This window comes from Aquarana catesbeiana, linkage group LG12, assembly GCF_042186555.1.
Source record: "Aquarana catesbeiana isolate 2022-GZ linkage group LG12, ASM4218655v1, whole genome shotgun sequence".
Lineage (NCBI taxonomy): Eukaryota > Metazoa > Chordata > Amphibia > Anura > Ranidae > Aquarana > Aquarana catesbeiana.
In genome coordinates, this window is record NC_133335.1 from 107676068 (window position 1) to 107683923 (window position 7856).

Here is a 7856-nt window from a genome sequence, read left to right on the forward strand (position 1 = left end):
GAGTGCATCAGATGGCACCGCTGCTATTTGCAACATATGTCTCAAGCGTATCTCGCGTGGCCAAAACATCTCCCACTTGGGCAAAACATGCTTGACCAGACATATGTTGACCTGCCATGCAGTTCGTTGGCAAGCTTACCTAAAAGACCCACACCAAAAAACAAAGAGGACCTCTCCTTACTCCTCATCAGCTGGAATCTCCAACCCCACTATACCTTCAGTCCTCTCTGAGACCTGCACTGAGAGGAATGAAGGTGTAGAATTAGGTGTGTCACAGCCAAGTACTTGGGGGCAATCTGCTATCGGTACACCGACGCCAGATTGTACCAGGCAAATTTCCCTGCCCCAGCTGCTGCACCGCAAAAAGAAGTTCGCTCCCAGCCATCCACATGCCCAGCGGTTGAATGCTAGCTTGGCAAAATTGCTAGCACTTCAACTGCTGCCTTTTCAGTTGGTAGACTCTGCCCCCTTCCGTGAGTTTGTGGAATGTGCGGTTCCTCAGTGGCAGTTTCCAAAACGCCACTTTTTCCTCACAGAAGGTGATTCCAGCTCTCTACCGGCATGTGGAAGGCAATGTCTTGGCCTCGCTGGACAGGGCAGTCAGCGGTAAGGTGCATATTACCACTGACTCATGGTCCAGCAGGCATGGACAGGGACATTACCTAAGTTTCACGGCGCATTGGGTGACTCTTCTGGCAGCTGGGAAGGATGCAGGACAAGGTGCAGTAGTGTTGGAGGTTGTTCCGCCACCATGCCTCCAAAATGCCACTACTAGTGATTCTGACACACCTCTCTCCTCCACCACCTCCTCTTCTTCTTCCTCCATGGCCTCTTCCTGTGCTTTGTCCTCGGAACCAGCAGTGCTCCGTAGGCTTTCAAAGGGCTATGCAGGTACGCAGGCCAAAAGATGCCATGCGGTGCTTGAGCTGGTGTGCTTGGGGGACGGGAGCCACACTGGGGCAGAGGTTCTGTTAGCTCTGCAGGGGCAGGTTCAGAGATGGTTGATGCCACGCCAACTTAAGGCAGGAATGGTGGTTTGCGACAATGGCACCAACCTCCTCTCCGCCCCCTGACAGGGACAAATGACCCATGTGCCCTGTTTGGCTCATGTCCTTAACTTGGTGGTGCAGCGGTTCTTGGGCAGGTACCCTGGCTTACAGGATGTCCTGAGGCAGGCCAGGAAAGTCTGTGTGCATTTCTGCCGGTCATATAATGCCAGTGCTCGGCTGGCAGACCTCCAAAAGGAATTTAACCTGCCCAAGAACCGCCTAATCTGTGACATGCCCACCAGGTGGAACTCAACGTTGGCCATGCTGCAGCAGCTGAACACGCAGCAGAGGGCCATCAACGAGTACCTGTGCGGCTATGGCACCAGAACAGGGTCAGGGGAGCTTGTTTTTTTTCCCCACGCCAGTGGGCCATGATCAGGGATGCATGCACTGTCCTGTCACCATTTGAGGAAGCCACGAGGATAGTGAGCAGTGACAGTGCATGCATCAGATGCATGCACTGTCCTGTCACCATTTGAGGAAGCCACGAGGATAGTGAGCAGTGACAGTGCATGCATCAGTGACACTGTCCCCCTTGTCCACCTGTTGGAGCACACGCTGAGTGGAATAATGGACAGGGCACTTGAGGCAGTGTTGTAATATGTTCGCCGATTTATGTGGGACATTATATTATTATATGTATGTACACATACAGCACAATATTGACCAGGCCAGAATTCAGTTGACAATGGTCGATTTGTCCAAGCCAACTCAATTTTAATATAACAGCTGATGTCCCTTTGATATCTTGATCTTATGCAAGTCTACCTAGGTGTGTGAGGTATGGCCTGTTAACCTAATTGAACATTCCAAAGGGTACATTGTTTAAAGGACCATAGAAGAAGTATTAATTGATGGTAATTAGACTTGAGGGGGTAACAATGAGATCAAGGAGTGTTTTAGGTTGGCCTAGCGGAGGCTCCCTCCTGGGGTGCTAATATATCAGGGGGGACTTGTTGATGTTAATATGCAGGAATACAGATTAGGATTGTAGGCATTCCGGGACTCAAAAGGGTGTTCAGGTGGTATCTGTTAATCTAATCTAATTACACATATCAAAGGGGACTTGTTGATGTTGATATGGGGGAGTGCAGATTGGGGCGGTTTATAACTGTAGCTGTTCACGGCTGGGGGTTGTTGTCTGTCTGAAAGACTAAAAGCATATTGAAGGCCTAAATGGAAACGGCCAATCAAATTGCTCAGCCATTCAGTGTCTAGTGAATATAACATGGCGTTCAGTCTATAGTTTAGTATCGTCTTGTCTGTGTGTGACTATGAAGGTGTAGATTTAGGAAAAATGGGACTCTAAGTTATATTTACCCTGTTGGATTTTTCTCATCTGTGGACTTTGGACCTTGTTCTGTGTTGGAAGTCAATAAAGTGCATCTCTCTGGAAGAATTGGGTTGCTGCGGAAGAGTACTTACATCATCATTATAATAACTACTAATTAATTATCTACCCACGATACCACTATAAAATATATCACTACATTGGTGCCGTTCAAGTGACCAGAAGAGCATTTTCAGACTTAGTAACAGAAGTCGGTGGTGACAACAATCCTGTGAGGTGACAGAAGACCGTGAGGACCCAGGAAGGAAGTTCTAGGAAACCTAACAATTGGTAAGTGTGCCTTGTTCATTATTTTTTAAATAGCATTCTTTTTTTTTGTCATTTTTTTCACAATGGCTTTGGCTGTGTCTGGTGGTGATAATAGCACTAAGGGAGAGGATGTGAATATATGGCTGCTAAATTATATAAATAGTCATGGGGGGCCTTATGAGATTCCCCAAGAATATAGACAGTCATGGGATTTAATGAAATGCTTTTTATCCGATAGTGTCTTTGATAAGAAAACTAAAGAAAAGAAACGTAAGGGTATCATTATTCAGGGACTACTGTCTTGTTGTACAGAATTAATAGAGGAGGTTAAGTAAAAAAAGCAGAAAATTCTAGAACAGACTAAGAGATATGAGGGAATGGAGAAAGGGTTGAATGAGAAGATATCAGATCTGAGGTTACACGCTATCACTACTGGGGAGGCATTGATTGAAAAGGCAAAATTATGTGATGATTTAAGTCTGGTAAATGAGGAATTGTCAGTAAAAATAAAATTGTTGAGAAACAGTTGGAGGAGTGTAAACATGCTGCTAACATTGCTAACATTTGATAAATTGGCAGAAAAATCAAGTTACACGCATCAAAATGATACCTCTAAAATAAAGCTTGATACCAAAGATTATAACCCAATATATCCCTGGGATGAGTTACATGCAGCCCCATGCATACCAGCAGCTCCTACCACTACAACAACTGTATTGAACACGGACGATTCAAGTGAAATTGAATTGATTACAAGACAACTAAAGCCACAGGAGATGGAAGTTATTATAAGGGAGATAGGTCAGGTACCCCGCTATGGTGTAAACAGGTTCATGAAATGGTTTTGTGATTTGCAGAGAGTCAGAGACACATACAACTTGAATGTGGAGGACCTAACTAGAATTTTGCAGAAAAGTGTAGGTAATGGATTGTGGGCACGGATTTTGCAAAATTGTGTTGTTTTTAAAGGAGTTATTAAAAGCATTGTAGGGTGTGACGACAAATGTGTCCTTGTCAGGAAAAATTAGGCAAATGAAGAATGAATGCCCATATGAACTTGCAGATAGAATTAGCAGTGTGATGGAATATGTGATGACTGGGAATCCCGGTTTTGAACGTGGTGGTTTGGTTCATAGGGCAATGTTTTTAGAAGCATTGAATGGTGATGTCAAGGAAGGCATTTTATCTGTTACACCTGATCCTAGTGATTATAGTGATATTTTTAAAGAGCGGATAATGTATGGAGGAGAAAGTGCAGAGAGGACAATCTTGCGGTTGATGCAGCTAGAATTTTTAGAGTCGAGGGTCAGCAAAATAGAGATGATTCAGGACCATGGAGAGGAAGATCTTATAACACTTCAGGTAGTTATAGGAGGCCAGAATCCAGAGGAAAGCCTAGTAAATAGCCTTGGGTGCCGTTTAGTGAAATGAGAAGTGAGAGAGATCGTTTGCAAGAGGAGCTATATAAGATACAGGAAGAAATGAAAAAAATAAAAGCAGGAGGGGTCAAAGTAGCAACAGTAGGAAAGGAAAGTGCTGTGTCTCCCTCTACCAGTCATTGTTAGGGGTTCCGAGCCCCCCACACCCCTTTCTGCCGATTCTTAACTGATTTAACATTAGACTCCTGGGGGCAGCCCACTGTTGATGTAACATTAGGGGGAACTCGTGTAAATGCACTGTTAGATAGTGGGGCAGCTATTAGTTTTAGTAAATCAGTTGTCCCTGGAAATGAGAAAATTAAAATAACAGGCGTCACTGGACATTCCATTGAAGCTCCTTTTGTGCATGGTGTTGAGATGCAAATAGGGGGAGAGAAGTGGGAGTGTGACGTTGTTTGTCAAAATCAGGACATAATTGGTGCTGATGTCTGTGTATAGCAGGGTCTGGTGGTTGATCTTGCAAACATGAAGTTGTGGATGATGTCTGGAAATGACGGATTGGGTCATGCGTGGCATCCTCCCATGGAATTGGTAACAGCAGCAGTAAAGCCCGTCGGTGTGTTACATGGAGATTGGGACCCCTGTTGGGATAGTCTGATGGGGGAAATTTGAAGACATAATGGCTAAACATAAACAAGATTGTGGTAGGATGAATACAATGATTTTATTGGAAGGATTTGATCCGGCACCTCTCAAGCAATACCCAGTTCCAAAAGAGGCCATTAAACCTATAACAGAAGCTATAAAACAATTGGAGGCGCAAGGTACATTAAAAAGGGGTGCATCAATATGCAATTCGCCAGCCTGGCCAGTCATCAAACCCGATGGGTCGTTCAGGCTGACGATATATTACCGTGCCTTAAACAAATATGCTAAAAGTATGGCACCTGTAGTAGCAGCTTACCCTGAAATGATTGCCAAGTTGATGCCAGAAATGAAATGGTTTATGGTCATTGATATCAGTAACAGTTATTGGAATTTACCCCTTGACCCAACTTGTCAATACAAAACAGCCTTCAGCTGGACGGGCCTTCAGTATTATTGGACAGTTCTTTCTCAAGGCTACAAACACAGTGCAGCAATATTTCACTCACATATGAAAGAAGTGATTGATAAATTTTCAAAACCTGAAAGAGTAATTTCATATGTTGATGACATTTTGATTGGGTAAGCCTCTATGGAGGAGCATGTGAACAATGTGAGTGAAATGTTATTGCTTTTGAGAGAAGCAGGTCTGAAAGTTAATCCAAAGAAAATACAATTGGGAAACAAGAAGTCCATTTTCTGGGTGTTACTGTAGCACAGTCAGGGCGAAGTATCAATGAACAAGGGTTGAGCTGATAGGTAAGCTACCTTTGCCCACTGATAAAAAAAGTCTGAGACAATTCTTAGGCATGACAGGTTTCTGCACGTAGTTTGTGCCTCATTATGCATCATTAACAGAGTGTTTGTATGATCTGCTGAAGCAAGATGAATGGAATCGGAAATCAGAGCACACACAAGCTATTGAAGCATTAAAGGACACTTTAGGCAATGCCCCTTCATTAGCATCACCAGACCCTAACAAAGAATTCAGACTCTATCCACATGTGGGCTTTAGTACTTTGTCTGTTGCACTCACCCAAGACTATTTTGGAAAACAAAGACCTGTAGCCTATGCTTCACGTTTACTATCATCTGTAGAACAGAAGTATCCTTTGTGTACTTCTATTGTGCTGTGTTGTTATTGGGCAATCAACAAATTCAGGTACTTGACAGGTACACAAAGGGTCATTATTGCTAGTCATCACACTCCTATAGTCATGTTAGCAAATGGAAAAAAGAAAATGTGAATTGTAAAAGGCTGGCGAGATGGACTACAGCTTTATTGTCAGAGAATATTGAGGGTTTGATGTTAAAAGAACCTAGTGTCCTGATTGGTGGATTGATGATTGAAGGTGGAGCTCACGAATGTCAAGTGCAAGGAAATAGTTTGCAGCACAGAGTTTTTACTGGCGTATCCAAACCTTTTGACCTTGAAAGTGACTGTTGGTACATTGATGGTTCCTCTTACTATAAAGATGGAAGTAGAATCTCAGGATTTGCTGGCGTTTGTGTAAAAGATGGCGAGGTACAGAGACAATTTTCATATTCATGCAGAGCTCGTTCTGCACAGTATGTGGAGATAGCAGCACTTCTGCAAGTTCTCATTGAGTTAAAAGATGATGGTGGAATTGTTAACATTGCTTCTGACTCAGATCAGGTATGCAAGGGTGCAGTTGTCTATCTTTCATGGTGGAATGTGATGGGCCTTAAAGGGACAGATGGTAGTGAGATAAGATATGCATCCCTATGTAAAATGATAGAGGAGGAAACACAATTCTTTTCAAAAATGAATATCCGAAAGGTACAGGCCCACAGAAAACAAACAACCGAGCACTACTGGAACAATACTGTAGATAGATTAACAAAGGAGGCTGCAGTAACATCCCCCGAATGACCTCATATAGAGCTTACTTTGTCATTTCCAGTGTCTGCCCTTACACGTGCTCAAGCAAAAGGAATTGAAGAAAAGACATGTGAGTTGGGTAAAATACAAGATCAGGATGAGGAATTAGCTCAACTAAAAAATGTGGAGCACTGGGCCCATACAATTTGAGGGTCAAGAGATGCAGGTGAAGGATGGCCTTCTAATAACTTACAAAAACAATTTATCTTTATGGGTTGCCCCAAAAGGTGGGAGGAAAGACATTCTTACATGGATTTATGGGTCACCTGTTGGTGGACACCCCAAACTTCCTTTAGCTTTAGAGAGATTAGATCATGTAGCATGGTGGCCTCAAAATAAACAACACATACAGGACCATATCTTATCATGTTTGATGTGTGCCAGGCATGATCCCGCAAATAGGAAGAGGAGAGGGGCACTGATGAGACAAGCTCCCATGGGACCATGGGAGCGAATACAAATTAATTACACAGGTGAATTACCTAACACTGCACACCAGAACAAATATTTACTGGTTGTGGTGGATTCCTTCAGTCACTGGGTTGAAGCTTTCCCTACCAAAAATTGTACTGCCACTACTACTGCAAGGATCTTGGTCAAAGAAATATTTAGTCGGTGGGGGAGACCAAAAGTTTTAGACAGTGACAATGGGCCAGGATTTGTAGGTAATGTGATACAAGAGACATGTAAGCTCCTTGGGGTCATCCAAAAACTTCACATCTTCTATCACCCTGAGTCTGCAGGACAGGTTGAACAAATGAACAGGACAATTAAAAATGCTCTTAGAAAGGTTGTAAATGAGCAAGGTACCGATTGGGATGACAAGTTACCCTTTGTTCTGGCAACTATTCATTCCAGAGTTTGCAGGCCCATAGGCTTTGCCCCTTATGAAGCTCTGAGAACGTGGGAACATCTGATAAATCCGGTCCCAGCAGCATTAGAAACTGTGTCATTATCTGAATCATGGGTAGAGATCTCAAAGGATCATGTGATTACAGTACAGTGTGCCACTGATGAATGTACCCATAAAAGCTCACAACGGTGGTTTAATGCAATGGGTGACACTAGTGAATACCAAATTGGGGCTAGAGTAATGTTACAGGATTTTTCTGGGTTTCACCTATTTCCTAGGGCAAAGTGGAAGGGTCCTTATCCAGTCATAGACAAAATTGGACCCTCTGTTTACTTATTAGACTTGGGAGAGGATAGGTCAAGATAGAGTCATGCATGTCAGATCAAAGCATTTAAAGGAAAAATTGATTTGATGGATGAAAGCAATG

At 43.3% G+C, this 7856-nt stretch overlaps 1 pseudogene; it reads left to right on the forward strand.

The window, feature by feature from the left end:
- Window positions 1-2732: 2732 nt before the first annotated feature.
- On the forward strand, window positions 2733-4147 carry LOC141113360 (uncharacterized; annotated as a pseudogene).
- The last annotated feature ends 3709 nt before the right edge of the window (window positions 4148-7856 follow it).